An 18,567-nucleotide genomic window follows, 5' to 3' on the forward strand; every position below is an offset into this window, starting at 1 on the left:
GACCAAAACACCCTATATCTGCCACTCTATCATCAAACACATTCAACAAACCTTCAAAATACTCACTCCATCTCCTTCTCACATCACCACTACTTGTTATCACCTCCCCATCTGCGCCCTTCACTGAAGTTCCCATTTGCTCCCTTGTCTTACGCACTTATTTACCTTCTTCCAGAACATCTTTTTATTCTCCCGAGAATTTAATGATACTCTCTCACCCCAACTCTCATTTGCCCTCTTTTTCACCTCTTGCACCTTTCGCTTGACCTTCTGTCTTTTTCTTTTATACATCTCCAACTCAATTGCATTTTTTCCCTGCAAAAATCGTCCAAATGCCTCTCTCTTCGCTTTCACTGATAATCTTACTTCTTCATCCCACCACTCACTACCCTTTCTAATCAACCCACCTCCCACTCTTCTTATGCCACAAGCATCTTTTGCGCAATCCATCACTGATTCCCTAAATACATCGAATTCCTTCCCCACTCCCCTTACTTCCATTGTTCTCATCTTTTTCCATTCTGTACTCAGTCTCTCCTGGTACTTCCTCACACAAGTCTCCTTCCCAAGCTCACTTACTCTCACCACCCTCTACACCCCAACATTCACTCTTCTTTTCTGAAAACCCATACAAATCTTAACCTTAGCCTCCACAAGATAATGATCAGACATCCCTCCAGTTGCACCTCTCAGCACATTAATATCCAAAAGTCTCTCTTTCGCGCGCCTGTCAATTGTCACGTAATCCAATAACGCTCTCTGGCCACCTCTCCTACTTACATACGTATACTTATGTATATCTCGCTTTTTAAACCAGGTATTCACAATCACCAGTCCTTTTTCAGCACATAAATCTACAATCTCTACACCATTTTCATTTACAACACTGAACACCCCATGTATACCAATTAATCCCTCAACTGCCACATTACTAACCTTTGCATTCAAATCGCCAATCACTATAACCCGGTCTCGTGCATCAAAACCACTAATACACTCATTCTGCTCCTCCCAAAACACTTGCCTCTCATGATCTTTCTTCTCATGCCCAGGTATATATATATATATATATATATATATATATATATATATATATATATATATATATATATATATATATATATATATATATATATATATAATATATATATATATATATATATATATATATATATATATATATATATATATATATATATATATATATATATATATATATATATATATATATATAAATATATATATATATATATATATATATATATATATATATATATATATATATATATATATATATATATATATATATATATATATATATATATATATATATATATATATATATATATATATATATATATATATATATATATATATATATATATATATATATATATATATATATATATATATATATATATATATATATATATATATATATATATGAATGTTGGGGTGAAGAGGGTGGTGAGAGTAAGTGAGCTTGAGAAGGAGACCTGTGTGAGGAAGTACCAGGAGAGACTGAGTACAGAATGGAAAAAGGTGAGAACAATGGAAGCAAGGGGAGTGGGGGAGGAATGGGATGTATTTAGGGAATCAGTGATGGATAGCGCAAAAGTTGCTTGTAGCATGAGAAGAGTGGGAGGTGGGTTGATTAGAAAGGGTAGTGAGTGGTGGGATGAAGAAGTAATAGTATTAGTGAAAGAGAAGAGAGAGGCATTTGGACGATTTTTGCAGGGAAAAAATGCAATTGAGTGGGAGATGTATAAAAGAAAGAGACAGGAGGTCAAGAGAAAGGTACAAGAGGTGAAAAAAAGGGCAAATGAGAGTTGGGGTGAGAGAGTATCATTAAATTTTAGGGAGAATAAAAAGATGTTCTGGAAGGAGGTAAATAAAGTGCGTAAGACAAGGGAGCAAATGGGAACTTCAGTGAAGGGCGCAAATGGGGAGGTGATAACAAGTAGTGGTGATGTGAGAAGGAGATGGAGTGAGTATTTTGAAGGTTTGTTGAATGTGTTTGATGATAGAGTGGCAGATATTGGATGTTTTGGTGAAGGTGGTGTGCAAAGTGAGAGGGTTAGGAAAAATGATTTGGTAAACAGAGAAGAGGTAGTGAAAGCTTTGCGGAAGATTAAAGCCGGCAAGGCAGCAGGTTTGGATGGTATTGCAGTGGAATTTATTAAAAAAGGGGGTGACTGTATTGTTGACTGGTTGGTAAGGTTATTTAATGTATGTATGACTCATGGTGAGGTGCCTGAGGATTGGCGGGATGCGTGCATAGTGCCATTGTACAAAGGCAAAGGGGATAAGAGTGAGTGCTCAAATTACAGAGGTATAAGTTTGTTGAGTATTCCTGGTAAATTATATGGGAGGGTATTGATTGAGAGGGTGAAGGCATGTACAGAGCATCAGACTGGGGAAGAGCAGTGTGGTTTCAGAAGTGGTAGAGGATGTGTGGATCAGGTGTTTGCTTTGAAGAATGTATGTGAGAAATACTTAGAAAATCAAATGGATTTGTATGTAGCATTTATGGATCTGGAGAAGGCATATGATAGAGTTGATAGAGATGCTCTGTGGAAGGTATTAAGAATATATGGTGTGGGAGGCAAGTTGTTAGAAGCAGTGAAAAGTTTTTATCGAGGATGTAAGGCATGTGTACATGTAGGAAGAGAGGAAAGTGATTGGTTCTCAGTGAATGTAGGTTTGCGGCAGGGGTGTGTGATGTCTCCATGGTTGTTTAATTTGTTTATGGATGGGGTTGTTAGGGAGGTAAATGCAAGAGTTTTGGAAAGAGGGGCAAGTATGAAGTCTGTTGGGGATGAGAGAGCTTGGGAAGTGAGTCAGTTGTTGTTCGCTGATGATACAGCGCTGGTGGCTGATTCATGTGAGAAACTGCAGAAGCTGGTGACTGAGTTGGGTAAAGTGTGTGGAAGAAGAAAGTTAAGAGTAAATGTGAATAAGAGCAAGGTTATTAGGTACAGTAGGGTTGAGGGTCAAGTCAATTGGGAGGTGAGTTTGAATGGAGAAAAACTGGAGGAAGTGAAGTGTTTTAGATATGTGGGAGTGGATCTGGCAGCGGATGGAACCATGGAAGCGGAAACGGATCATAGGGTGGGGGAGGGGGCGAAAATTCTGGGGGCCTTGAACAATGTGTGGAAGTCGAGAACATTATCTCGGAAAGCAAAAATGGGTATGTTTGAAGGAATAGTGGTTCCAACAATGTTGTATGGTTGCGAGGCGTGGGCTATGGATAGAGTTGTGCGCAGGATGATGGATGTGCTGGAAATGAGATGTTTGAGGACAATGTGTGGTGTGAGGTGGTTTTATCGAGTGAGTAACGTAAGGGTAAGAGAGATGTGTGGAAATAAAAAGAGCGTGGTTGAGAGAGCAGAAGAGGGTGTTTTGAAGTGGTTTGGGCACATGGAGAGGATGAGTGAGGAAAGATTGACCAAGAGGATATATGTGTCGGAGGTGGAGGGAGCAAGGAGAAGAGGGAGACCAAATTGGAGGTGGAAAGATGAAATGAAAAAGATTTTGTGTGATCGGGGCCTGAACATGCAGGAGGGTGAAAGGAGGGCAAGGAATAGAGTGAATTGGAGCGATGTGGTATACCGGGGTTGACGTGCTGTCAGTGGATTGAATCAAGGCATGTGAAGCGTCTGGGGTAAACCATGGAAAGCTGTGTAGGTATGTATATTTGCGTGCGTGGATGTATGTATATACATGTGTATGGGGGGGGGTTGGGCCATTTCTTTCGTCTGTTTCCTTGTGCTACCTCGCAAACGCAGGAGACAGCGACAAAGTATAAAAAAAAAAAAATATATATATATACATATATATATATATATATATATATATATATGTATATATATATATATATATATATATATATATATATATATATATATATATATATATATATATATATATATATATATATATATATATATATGTATATATATATATATATATATATATATATATATATATATATATATATATATATATATATATATATATATATATATATATATATATATCCCTGGGGATAGGGGAGAAAGAATACTTCCCACGTATTCCCTGCGTGTCGTAGAAGGCGACTAAAAGGGGAGGGAGCGGGGGGCTGGAAATCCTTCCCTCACTTTTTTTTTAATTTTCCAAAAGAGGGAACAGAGAAGGGGCCCAGGTGAGGATATTCCCTCAAGGGCCCAGTCCTCTGTTCTCAACGCTACCTCGCTAATGCGGGAAATGGCGAATAGTATGAAAGAAAAAAGATATATATATATATATATATATATATATATATATATATATATATATATATATATATATATATATATATATATATATATATATATATATATATGTATATATATTTCATCACACTATTCGCCATTTCCCGCATTAGAGAGGTAGCGCTCAGAACAGAGGACTGGGCCATTCAGGAAATATCCTCACCTGGCCCCCTTCTCTGTTCTTTGTTTTTGAGAATTAAAAAAGAATGAGAGGGGAGGATTTCCAGCCACCCGCTCCTTTCCCTTTTAGTCGCCTTCTACGACACGCAGGGAATACGTGGGAGGTATTCTATGTACCCCATCCCCAGGAATAATATATATATATATATATATATATATATATATATATATATATATATATATATATATATATATATATATATATATATATATATATATATATATATATATATATATATATATATATATATATATATATATATATATATATATGATGGAGTTGATGGAGAGAGGTGGGTGATTATTGGTGCATATGCACCTGGGCATGAGAAGAAAGATCAAGAGAGGCAAGTGTTTTTGGAGCAGCTGAATTAGTGTGTTAGTGGTTTTGATGCACGAGACCGGGTTATAGTGATGGGTGATTTGAATGCAAAGGTGAGTAATATGGCAGTTGAGGGAATAATTGGTATACATGGGGTGTTCAGTGTTGTAAATGGAAATGGTGAAGAGCTTGTAAATTTATGTGCTGAAAAAGGACTGGTGATTGGGAATACCTGGTTTAAAAAGCGAGATATACATAAGTATACTTATGTAAGTAGGAGAGATGGCCAGAGAGCGTTATTGGATTACGTGTTAATTGACAGGCGTGCGAAAGAGAGACTTTTGGATGTTAATGTGCTGAGAGGTGCAACTGGAGGGATGTCTGATCATTATCTTGTGGAGGCTAAGGTGAAGATTTGTATGGGTTTTCAGAAAAGAAGAGTGAATGTTGGGGTGAAGAGGGTGGTGAGAGTGAGTGAGCTTGAGAAGGAGACCTGTGTGAGGAAGTACCAGGAGAGACTGAGTACAGAATGGAAAAAGGTGAGAACAATGGAAGTAAGGGGAGTGGGGGAGGAATGGGATGTATTTAGGGAATCAGTGATGGATTGCGCAAAAGATGCTTGTGGCATGAGAAGAGTGGGAGGTGGGTTGATTAGAAAGGGTAGTGAGTGGTGGGATGAAGAAGTAAGAGTATTAGTGAAAGAGAAGAGAGAGGCATTTGGACGATTTTTGCAGGGAAAAAATGCAATTGAGTGGGAGATGTATAAAAGAAAGAGACAGGAGGTCAAGAGAAAGGTGCAAGAGGTGAAAAAAAGGGCAAATGAGAGTTGGGGTGAGAGAGTATCATTAAATTTTAGGGAGAATAAAAAGATGTTCTGGAAGGAGGTAAATAAAGTGCGTAAGACAAGGGAGCAAATGGGAACTTCAGTGAAGGGCGCAAATGGGGAGGTGATAACAAGTAGTGGTGATGTGAGAAGGAGATGGAGTGAGTATTTTGAAGGTTTGTTGAATGTGTTTGATGATAGAGTGGCAGATATAGGGTGTTTTGGTCGAGGTGGTGTGCAAAGTGAGAGGGTTAGGGAAAATGATTTGGTAAACAGAGAAGAGGTAGTGAAAGCTTTGCGGAAGATGAAAGCCGGCAAGGCAGCAGGTTTGGATGGTATTGCAGTGGAATTTATTAAAAAAGGGGTGACTGTATTGTTGACTGGTTGGTAAGGTTATTTAATGTATGTATGACTCATGGTGAGGTGCCTGAGGATTGGCGGAATGCGTGCATAGTGCCATTGTACAAAGGCAAAGGGGATAAGAGTGAGTGCTCAAATTACAGAGGTATAAGTTTGTTGAGTATTCCTGGTAAATTATATGGGAGGGTATTGATTGAGAGGGTGAAGGCATGTACAGAGCATCAGATTGGGGAAGAGCAGTGTGGTTTCAGAAGTGGTAGAGGATGTGTGGATCAGGTGTTTGCTTTGAAGAATGTATGTGAGAAATACTTAGAAAAGCAAATGGATTTGTATGTAGCATTTATGGATCTGGAGAAGGCATATGATAGAGTTGATAGAGATGCTCTGTGGAAGGTATTAAGAATATATGGTGTGGGAGGAAAGTTGTTAGAAGCAGTGAAAAGTTTTTATCGAGGATGTAAGGCATGTGTACGTGTAGGAAGAGAGGAAAGTGATTGGTTCTCAGTGAATGTAGGTTTGCGGCAGGGGTGTGTGATGTCTCCATGGTTGTTTAATTTGTTTATGGATGGGGTTGTTAGGGAGGTAAATGCAAGAGTTTTGGAAAGAGGGGCAAGTATGAAGTCTGTTGGGGATGAGAGAGCTTGGGAAGTGAGTCAGTTGTTGTTCGCTGATGATACAGCGCTTGTGGCTGATTCATGTGAGAAACTGCAGAAGCTGGTGACTGAGTTTGGTAAAGTGTGTGGAAGAAGAAAGTTAAGAGTAAATGTGAATAAGAGCAAGGTTATTAGGTACAGTAGGGTTGAGGGTCAAGTCAATTGGGAGGTGAGTTTGAATGGAGAAAAACTGGAGGAAGTGAAGTGTTTTAGATATCTGGGAGTGGATCTGGCAGCTGATGGAACCATGGAAGCGGAAGTGGATCATAGGGTGGGGGAGGGGGCGAAAATTCTGGGGCCTTGAAGAATGTGTGGAAGTCGAGAACATTATCTCGGAAAGCAAAAATGGGTATGTTTGAAGGAATAGTGGTTCCAACAATGTTGTATGGTTGCGAGGCGTGGGCTATGGATAGAGTTGTGCGCAGGAGGATGGATGTGCTGGAAATGAGATGTTTGAGGACAATGTGTGGTGTGAGGTGGTTTGATCGAGTGAGTAACGTAAGGGTAAGAGAGATGTGTGGAAATAAAAAGAGCGTGGTTGAGAGAGCAGAAGAGGGTGTTTTGAAGTGGTTTGGGCACATGGAGAGGATGAGTGAGGAAAGATTGACCAAGAGGATATATGTGTCGGAGGTGGAGGGAGCGAGGAGAAGAGGGAGACCAAATTGGAGGTGGAAAGATGGAGTGAAAAAGATTTTGTGTGATCGGGGCCTCAACATGCAGGAGGGTGAAAGGAGGGCAAGGAATAGAGTGAATTGGAGCGATGTGGTATACCGGGGTTGACGTGCTGTCAGTGGATTGAATCAAGGCATGTGAAGCGTCTGGGGTAAACCATGGAAAGCTGTGTAGGTATGTATATTTGCGTGCGTGGATGTATGTATATACATGTGTATGGGGGGGGTTGGGCCATTTCTTTCGTCTGCTTCCTTGTGCTACCTCGCAAACGCGGGAGACAGCGACAAAGTATAAAAAAAAAAAAATATATATATACATATATATATATATATATATATATATATATATATATATATATATATATATATATATATATATATATATATATATATATATATATGTATATATATTTCATCACACTATTCGCCATTTCCCGAATTAGAAAGGTAGCGTTCAGAAGAAAGGACTGGGCCTTTCAGGAAATATCCTCACCTGGCCCCATTCTCTGTTCTTTCTTTTGGAGAATTAAAAAAGAATGAGAGGGGAGGATTTCCAGCCACTCGCTCCTTTCCCTTTTAGTCGCCTTCTACGACACGCAGGGAATACGTGGGAGGTATTCTATGTACCCCATCCCCAGGAATAATATATATATATATATATATATATATATATATATATATATATATATATATATATATATATATATATATATATATATATATATATGATGGAGTTGATGGAGAGAGGTGGGTGATTATTGGTGCATATGCACCTGGGCATGAGAAGAAAGATCAAGAGAGGCAAGTGTTTTGGGAGCAGCTGAATGAGTGTGTTAGTGGTTTTGATGCACGAGACTGGGTTATAGTGATGGGTGATTTGAATGCAAAGGTGAGTAATATGGCAGTTGAGGGAATAATTGGTATACATGGGGTGTTCAGTGTTGTAAATGGAAATGGTGAAGAGCTTGTAGATTTATGTGCTGAAAAAGGACTGGTGATTGGGAATACCTGGTTCAAAAAGCGAGATATACATAAGTATACTTATGTAAGTAGGAGAGATGGCCAGAGAGCGTTATTGGATTACGTGTTAATTGACAGGCGTGCGAAAGAGAGTCTTTTGGATGTTAATGTGCTGAGAGGTGCAACTGGAGGGATGTCTGATCATTATCTTGTGGAGGCTAAGGTGAAGATTTGTATGGGTTTTCAGAAAAGAAGAGTGAATGTTGGGGTGAAGAGGGTGGTGAGAGTGAGTGAGCTTGAGAAGGAGACCTGTGTGAGGAAGTACCAGGAGAGACTGAGTACAGAATGGAAAAAGGTGAGAACAATGGAAGTAAGGGGAGTGGGGGAGGAATGGGATGTATTTAGGGAATCAGTGATGGATTGCGCAAAAGATGCTTGTGGCATGAGAAGAGTGGGAGGTGGGTTGATTAGAAAGGGTAGTGAGTGGTGGGATGAAGAAGTAAGAGTATTAGTGAAAGAGAAGAGAGAGGCATTTGGACGATTTTTGCAGGGAAAAAATGCAATTGAGTGGGAGATGTATAAAAGAAAGAGACAGGAGGTCAAGAGAAAGGTGCAAGAGGTGAAAAAAAGGGCAAATGAGAGTTGGGGTGAGAGAGTATCAATAAATTTTAGGGAGAATAAAAAGATGTTCTGGAAGGAGGTAAATAAAGTGCGTAAGACAAGGGAGCAAATGGGAACTTCATTGAAGGGCGCAAATGGGGAGGTGATAACAAGTAGTGGTGATGTGAGAAGGAGATGGAGTGAGTACTTTGAAGGTTTGTTGAATGTGTTTGATGATAGAGTGGCAGATATAGGGTGTTTTAGTCGAGGTGGTGTGCAAAGTGAGAGGGTTAGGGAAAATGATTTGGTAAACAGAGAAGAGGTAGTGAAAGCTTTGCGGAAGATGAAAGCCGGCAAGGCAGCAGGTTTGGATGGTATTGCAGTGGAATTTATTAAAAAAGGGGGTGACTGTATTGTTGACTGGTTGGTAAGGTTATTTAATGTATGTATGACTCATGGTGAGGTGCCTGAGGATTGGCGGAATGCGTGCATAGTGCCATTGTACAAAGGCAAAGGGGATAAGAGTGTGTGTTCAAATTACAGAGGTATAAGTCTGTTGAGTATTCCTGGTAAATTATATGGGAGGGTATTGATTGAGAGGGTGAAGGCATGTACAGAGCATCAGATTGGGGAAGAGCAGTGTGGTTTCAGAAGTGGTAGAGGATGTGTGGATCAGGTGTTTGCTTTGAAGAATGTATGTGAGAAATACTTAGAAAAGCAAATGGATTTGTATGTAGCATTTATGGATCTGGAGAAGGCATATGATAGAGTTGATAGAGATGCTCTGTGGAAGGTATTAAGAATATATGGTGTGGGAGGAAAGTTGTTAGAAGCAGTGAAAAGTTTTTATCGAGGATGTAAGGCATGTGTACGTGTAGGAAGAGAGGAAAGTGATTGGTTCTCAGTGAATGTAGGTTTGCGGCAGGGGTGTGTGATGTCTCCATGGTTGTTTAATTTGTTTATGGATGGGGTTGTTAGGGAGGTAAATGCAAGAGTTTTGGAAAGAGGGGCAAGTATGAAGTCTGTTGGGGATGAGAGAGCTTGGGAAGTGAGTCAGTTGTTGTTCGCTGATGATACAGCGCTGGTGGCTGATTCATGTGAGAAACTGCAGAAGCTGGTGACTGAGTTTGGTAAAGTGTGTGGAAGAAGAAAGTTAAGAGTAAATGTGAATAAGAGCAAGGTTATTAGGTACAGTAGGGTTGAGGGTCAAGTCAATTGGTGGTGAGTTTGAATGGAGAAAAACTGGAGGAAGTGAAGTGTTTTAGATATCTGGGAGTGGATCTGGCAGCGGATGGAACCATGGAAGCGGAAGTGGATCATAGGGTGGGGGAGGGGGCGAAAATTCTGGGAGCCTTGAAGAATGTGTGGAAGTCGAGAACATTATCTCGGAAAGCAAAAATGGGTATGTTTGAAGGAATAATGGTTCCAACAATGTTGTATGGTTGCGAGGCGTGGGCTATGGATAGAGTTGTGCGCAGGAGGATGGATGTGCTGGAAATGAGATGTTTGAGGACAATGTGTGGTGTGAGGTGGTTTGATCGAGTAAGTAACGTAAGGGTAAGAGAGATGTGTGGAAATAAAAAGAGCGTGGTTGAGAGAGCAGAAGAGGGTGTTTTGAAATGGTTTGGGCACATGGAGAGAATGAGTGAGGAAAGATTGACCAAGAGGATATATGTGTCGGAGGTGGAGGGAACGAGGAGAAGAGGGAGACCAAATTGGAGGTGGAAAGATGGAGTGAAAAAGATTTTGTGTGATCGGGGCCTGAACATGCAGGAGGGTGAAAGGAGGGCAAGGAATAGAGTGAATTGGAGCGATGTGGTATACCGGGGTTGACGTGCTGTCAGTGGATTGAATCAAGGCATGTGAAGCGTCTGGGGTAAACCATGGAAAGCTGTGTAGGTATGTATATTTGCGTTTGTTGACGTATGTATATACATGTGTATGGGGGTGGGTTGGGCCATTTCTTTCGTCTGTTCCCTTGCGCTACGTCGCAAACGCGGGAGACAGCGGCAAAAAATATATATATATATATATATATATATATATATATATATATATATATATATTTCTTTTTTTTTTTTTTTTTTCCATACTATTCGCCGTTTCCCGCGATAGCGAGGTAGCGTTAAGAACAGAGGACTGGGCCTTTGAGGGAATATCCTCACCTGGCCCTCTTCTCTGTTCCGTCTTTTGGAAAATTAAAAAAAAAAACGAGAGGGGAGGATTTCCAGCCCCCCGCTCCCTTCCCTTTTAGTCGCCTTGTACGACACGCAGGGAATACGTGGGAAGTATTCTTTCTCCCCTATCCCCAGGGATGTATATATATATATATATATATATATATATATATATATATATATATATATATATATATATATATATATATATATATATACATATATATATATATATATATATATATATATATATATATATATATATATATATATATATATATATATATATATATATATATATATATATATATATATATATATATATATATATATATATATATATATATATATATATATATTTATATATATATGTATATATATATATATATATATATATATATATATATATATATATATATATATATATATATATATATATATATATATATATATATATATATATATGTAAAATCAGGCGCAGTAATGGATGGATCCTTCTGCTGATGCTTTGAAGAGATGTGGAGAATATCTAAAATGAAATCACTTATTCTGACTGAAAGGATGAACGAACGATTGAGAACAGAAAACCAGCCTTGACGACTATAAAGATAAAGGAACTAATTTCTTAAACGAAAAGTCGTACAAGAAATCTAGATACACAGAAAACACTAAAGATTGTTGCTAATTCACAAAAAGAAAGAGGGATTGATAATTGTAGTCATAAGCCAAAGTAAACGTCAATATAAAGAAAAATTTCCCTAAATATGAAAAATAGTTCAGAGAAATTTTTCAAATACGCTCCACAAAAGATTCACTGGAATCACAAACAAATGAACTCGGTTTCATATTTAATGGCAATAAAGAAGTGGATTCCATATAAAGCAATTATTTCAAAACTCTGTATTTATAGTGAGAGAAGACATGCATACGTCAGTAATGAAATCTATAACCAGAACTCGATAACGAAAAACTAAATTTGGCAGATTTCAGGACCCACTAGTTGCTCAAATGGTTACAACAAATTCAACCAGACAAATTCCCTGGCCCTAATGACATAGACCTAAGAGTTATTAAGGAAGTTAGATGGCAGTTGATATTCATCATAACACAATCCTTAACAAATCACTAATCGAAGGTAAAGTATCCAACGATTTGGAAACTGAGCAAAGTCACCCCTGAATGTGGAAGCAAAGAAGATAAGAAATCTGACATGAATTACCACTTAGTTAGCCACATGTCGAACTCATTCACGAGTTACGCCGAATATTGATTGATTATTTGAAATTATATGCCACAAGATACGTCGGGAATTGAAATATAATAACGAACAAAGAGCATGACTTCTACAGCAATAAATCATACGCAGCAAACTCATTAGAATTTTCTTATGTTATATGTAGCAACCGGGACTTTAGGATAATTTGAGACAATGTAATTAGGTATCAATAAGGCTTTTACCAGAGCTCTACACAAGAGATCACTGTGTAGATAAAATCACACGGCATATATGACGATCGTTGTACGTGTATCAGTGATCGACATACTGACAGCAAACAGTGAAGTCTCCAACTGGCTGAGTGTAGCAAGTGGGCCTCCACAGGGATCAATCTTTACTCTTTTGATAATCTGTGTAAGTGACCTGGAATTGATCCCCAGTTCTAAGATATCAAAATCTGCAGAATGCACAGATAAGAGCTATAATGAGCAAGACCATGAAATACTCTAGCAAAATGGTAAGAAAAATGGCTAAAGAAAGTTATAATAGACACATTTATCAGAGTATACAGAGTTCCACATACTTTATCAATTGATCATGATCATCACATATAGTATGCTCATTATATAGTATGTTTGATTTTTCTAAATAGCATAGGACGAAGTGTCTGTGCGTTAATGCAATTAGACTAATGCTTCCCCTTTCCATAACCCTTCCAGTGTTTTATGTATATTGTCTCTCCCACAGTGAGTAAACTCACTTCATAATCCAGCTTATCCCCCCCCTCTGTTTCCTCATCTCTCCAGGTAGCGCTACATGGGACTGGTGTGTCAACACCGGCTGCTGCACTCCATTCTGATGGGTGGTTCCCTACGTGACCTGGTGAACCTGCTGCAGTACCAGTATCGTAGCCTGACGCATGGTTTATTACGCTCAGTGGGAGTGGTGAACTAGCAGCACCGGTGTCTGACGCCTGGTTTGCTACGCTATGTGTGTGTGGCGAGTCAGCAGCTCACTGACAGGAAAGTAAGAAGATGAATCAGTGGCCACAAGATGTGTCTATAGCGACTATTGTTAGTCTCGTGCTGGGTAAAGTTGCGAAATTGAGGAAGACATAACAAGACGTACTGGAAAAATGAAAATGGGCTGCAGAGATCAGAGAGAGAAACCTGTCAAAAGATCCATCTGAAGAGATTATCAAGAGGAAGATGGCGAAGCTTAGAAGGAAAGTTATTTCGCTAAGTAGCAAAGTAAACGAGTTCTTCACTGAAGAGGCTGCTTCTCTTTGATGAGGTAAGGAATATTGGTCTCATAAGATCATTGTTGAAATGATGATTGGGAACGGACTTGGGGATGCGTAAAGCTGTATCCTGGAACGTTAATCCTCGCAATAGGATAAACAATTTCCCTTGTATTATATCATATCATGATTCAGACGCAGTGGCAATGCTGAAAAAAGGAAACTGGGACAGTAAGCTATTACTTTTGACGAACTCTCAGAGTTTTGATGCAAAGACAGATAAAAGCGTCGAGGGATAATCATCCTTGCTAAAAGAACTATACAAGTAATAACTGTTGAACCTTCCAGTGAAACTTGACAAGAAATAGTGTATGTCAGGATGGGAGGTAACGAAGGCTTTATACATCTCGGAAATTCTGTGTGAGTCAGAAGCAATTACGATAAGAAATCTTGCCTAATTGCGTTCCTTGGCCTCACTTGAGTGGCGGGAGATCTAAATGCTAGGTGTAACGAGCTTAGCTAGGAAGGTAACAGGACCTTGAGTAACGTAAATGGAACCAGTTTCCGAAGGACTATCATGATACAAGATCACTTGAGGGTAATCCACTTACTCATTTCAAAGAGAGGGAAGATAAGCTGTTGGCTGGTGAATACATTGAGAATGGAAGGAAACGAGTGTGGGCACTAAGTTAGTAATAATTTGGCTTGTTATATTGAACCTCCATGGGAGAAAAAGCGTGTTAAGTACGGAAGCAAAAGCTCAAACTTGGTAAGAGTAAGTATAACGATTTCATATACCTGATGACAGGCTAGTACACTGCATATAGTCAACTTGATATGAATCGTTTCTATGAGGACCCAGTAGTTCAGGTAGAGGCCATAACCACAAGGGACATCTTAGAAGAAAAAGGAACCATCATGAGGAAAAGAGCATATCCCAAAGATGTATAGTTTTGAGCGTGAAAAAAAAAGCAGTTCTGAGAAGGACATAAGAAGATTGAGTAAGATAGTAGATCTAAGACACTAGAGGCATGAAGTGTGGTCCGACGAAAAGGTAGTGATATATACTATGAAGATTCCTCTCGAAACTGCGAGGAAAACGTAGTAAATTGGTGTGACACGATGAGAGAAGCGATGTTGGGAACCAAGCGTAGTACTGATAACATGACAGGTAAGCGGGCGACAGCTACTAACTTGTCGTCATTGAAAACGGATGTTAGACATGAAATGATGAACTCTGACTCTAAGGGAAAGGAAGTAATATAAGTTTGCATCAACAAAAGGGATCACTGTTGTGTTAATGTTACAATGGAGAAGCTTTAGCTCCAGTTTAGTTTGAGAAGTCTGCAGGGCATGGTGCTGACCAAGTCACGGATGACACTGCACTGCTTGGCGAGCGTTCAGTAGAGGCTTTTGTTTGATCTATATAATGTGAGTATCATCAGAACGGGAGAATTGTCTAGATAGTGGAAGGAAGCAATTATCTTTACCATTGTGCAACAGCAGTTACAGATTAGTGTCATAAACGTCCTTCATGTGTAAATGTTGATATCTGATAGGATGCGAACAGCTTGCTGAATATTTCCTAATGGAATCATAATGCTTTGTAAGTTAGTACATCACTAGAACTCTCGCGTTGTCTATTAGAATGGCAAGGAGACAGTGATCATTACTGTGTTAACACGTCAAAGTCTTACATACAAGCGAATTAACTTGAAAAGCAGCCGAAGCAGACCTCCTCTAAAGCTTTAGCCGGAGGAGGTTTTCAAGTCCTCCCACATTATTTAGTACGAGCCGGTAATTACCAAGGTCCTAACAAGGGAACTTTTCCTGTAGCTGCTCCCTGTGGGGCGATGCCGAAACAAGTTTTTAATGGGAAGGAAGTTGAGATGTTGCAAGTGGCATCCTTGTTACTATCTTACACATAGAGCGACTGATGTCTGTTTAGCTGGACTGCAGTTGACGTCCATCACCTATGAGTGTTTTTATCGTCGTGTGGGTCCAGTGGGACAAGAGGAAGGCATTGATGACCTCGTGTAACATTGCCTCTCTTGTGGTTCTCGTCCATCTTGCTGACTTTGCAAAGTTGATTTACCAGAAAATATCTTGTAAGCGTCATTGTAATTAATCATGACGATAACTCATCTCTCATTATATTATTTGCTTATTCCTTCTTATAATACTAATCTTTCATCTTTGCATTATGATGATGAATGTGAGGCCATCAGACAGCAGGGCCTGATGGTGTACATTGATCCTCTTCGAATTCTTGATCCAAAGATGAATTGTTCTCGACCAGATATGATTACTTTATTCCCCCTTCAGGATGCAGAGGCGGCATCTGTACAGTCCTGCCTCTCGTAGCGGAGTGAGACGGTTATACCATACGGTGTGGTAGTTGAGGAAAGAATCAAAAGACTTTGGAAATGGTGGATGTCAAAGCAATAGTACGATAGTTAGAGGATCAGAACAGTCACCCTTCTTTGGGATAGGAATTATCAATGTATGCCATCAGGATCATAAGCCTTGCTTGTATTCAGAGAAAAAAGTACTTTTCGGACAGTCTGAAAAAAAGATTACGGGAAGAGGCATAGGATTAGTAAAGGGAGTATCAGAGAGTGAGGGAAAGTTAGAGTCATGGAAGGTGGAGTTCGAGGAGAAATAGGAACCAAAGAGAGTTGCTTTGTCTACGGCAGAGACAGCTACAGTACCGTCAGAACGGTAAGGCGAAGGAAAAGCAGAGCGACAGTAGTTGTTAGAGATGCCCTTAGTTAAGACCAAAAATGACCTATCAGTAGATGACGAAGATAAGTTATCGCACTTCCTTTGAATAAGGGAACGCCTCGTCCTACGGATAACGTGCTTGCAGTGATTATGGTTAGTGATAAAAGCTGAATTAGAGCAAGAGGAATGAGAGTTTTTCCAAGCCCGGTATACCCAATACCTGGCATAAATGGCCTTAGAGCAGAAACGGCTGAACTATGCAGTGGACGAAGAGGTTGCCTTGAAGGAACAGGCGATAAATGCTTCCATCTCGGCAAGAATAACCTCTGTTATGCATTACCGGAGACAGAAGCATCACCACATAAGTGACAGTAATTTCCCTAAGGAAAGTCAGAAAAGAAGTTCTGCATGTTATGCCAGTCATCTTTGTTTAACTGCCAATATTTACGCTATGGGGCTGCTGAGGGAAAGTGCCATTGAAATAGATACATTTATGAGAGTGTGATCAGATGAACCAATTGACACAAGATTGTGCACTTACAGCGGGATAGACTAGAGGTAAAAAACATGCAGAATATTAAGAAAGTGGTCAAAGAAGAAAGGAATAAGGGTAGTTAAGATAAGATTTGCACGAAATCGTTGAGGATACAGATTATGAGAGCTTAAATCCCTCCACCAACCCTACGGCGAACGTTAGAATCCCCGAGCAAGAGGATATCAGCTTGACAGTGAGAAGATCTAACACTTGCATGGCAAATTTGATAGACCGTCGGTCTCTTTCACATATATATATATATATATATATATATATATATATATATATATATATATATATATATATATATATATATATATATATATATATATATATATATATATATATATATATATATATATATATATATTATTTATATTGATTTTGCTTTGTCGCTGTCTCCCGCGTTAGTGAGGTAGCGCAAGGAAACAGACGAAAGAATGGCCCAACCCACCCACATACACATGTATATACATAAACGTAAACACACGCAGATATACATACCTATACATCTCAATGTACACATATATATATACACACACAGACATATACATATATACACATGTACATAATTCATACTGTCTGCCTTTATTCATTCCCATCGCCACCCCGCCACACATGGAATAACAACCCCCTCCCCCCTCATGTGTGTGAGGTAGCGCTAGGAAACGACAACAAAGGCCCCATTCGTTCACACTCAAACTCTAGCTGTCATGTAATAATGCACCGAAACCACAGCTCCCTTTCCACATCCAGGTCCCACACAACTTTCCATGGTTCACCCCAGACGCTTCACTTGCCCTGGTTCAATCCATTGACAGCACGTCGACCCCGGTATACCACATCGTTCCAATTCACTCTATTCCTTGCACGCCTTTCACCCTCCTGCATGTTCAAAACCACAGCTCCCTATTCCAATCCAGGCCCCACACAACTTTCCATGGTTCACCCCAGACGCTTCACTTGCCCTGGTTCAATCCATTGACAGCACGTCGACCCCGGTATACCACATCGTTCCAATTCACTCTATTCCTTGCCCTCCATTCACCCTCCTGCATGTTCAAAACCACAGCTCCCTATTCCAATCCAGGCCCCACACAACTTTCCATGGTTCACCCCAGACGCTTCACTTGCCCTGGTTCAATCCATTGACAGCACGTCGACCCCGGTATACCACATCGTTCCAATTCACTCTATTCCTTGCCCTCCATTCACCCTCCTGCATGTTCAAAACCACAGCTCCCTATTCCAATCCAGGCCCCACACAACTTTCCATGGTTCACCCCAGACGCTTCACTTGCCCTGGTTCAATCCATTGACAGCACGTCGACCCCGGTATACCACATCGTTCCAATTCACTCTATTCCTTGCCCTCCATTCACCCTCCTGCATGTTCAAAACCACAGCTCCCTATTCCAATCCAGGCCCCACACAACTTTCCATGGTTCACCCCAGACGCTTCACTTGCCCTGGTTCAATCCATTGACAGCACGTCGACCCCGGTATACCACATCGTTCCAATTCACTCTATTCCTTGCCCTCCATTCACCCTCCTGCATGTTCAAAACCACAGCTCCCTTTACCACATCCAGGCCCACACAACTTTCCATGGTTCACCCCAGACGCTTCACTTGCCCTGGTTCAATCCATTGACAGCACGTCGACCCCGGTATACCACATCGTTCCAATTCACTCTATTCCTTGCCCTCCATTCACCCTCCTGCATGTTCAAAACCACAGCTCCCTATTCCAATCCAGGCCCCACACAACTTTCCATGGTTCACCCCAGACGCTTCACTTGCCCTGGTTCA

The sequence above is a fragment of the Panulirus ornatus genome, chromosome 19 (assembly GCF_036320965.1).
Source record: "Panulirus ornatus isolate Po-2019 chromosome 19, ASM3632096v1, whole genome shotgun sequence".
NCBI lineage: Eukaryota > Metazoa > Arthropoda > Malacostraca > Decapoda > Palinuridae > Panulirus > Panulirus ornatus.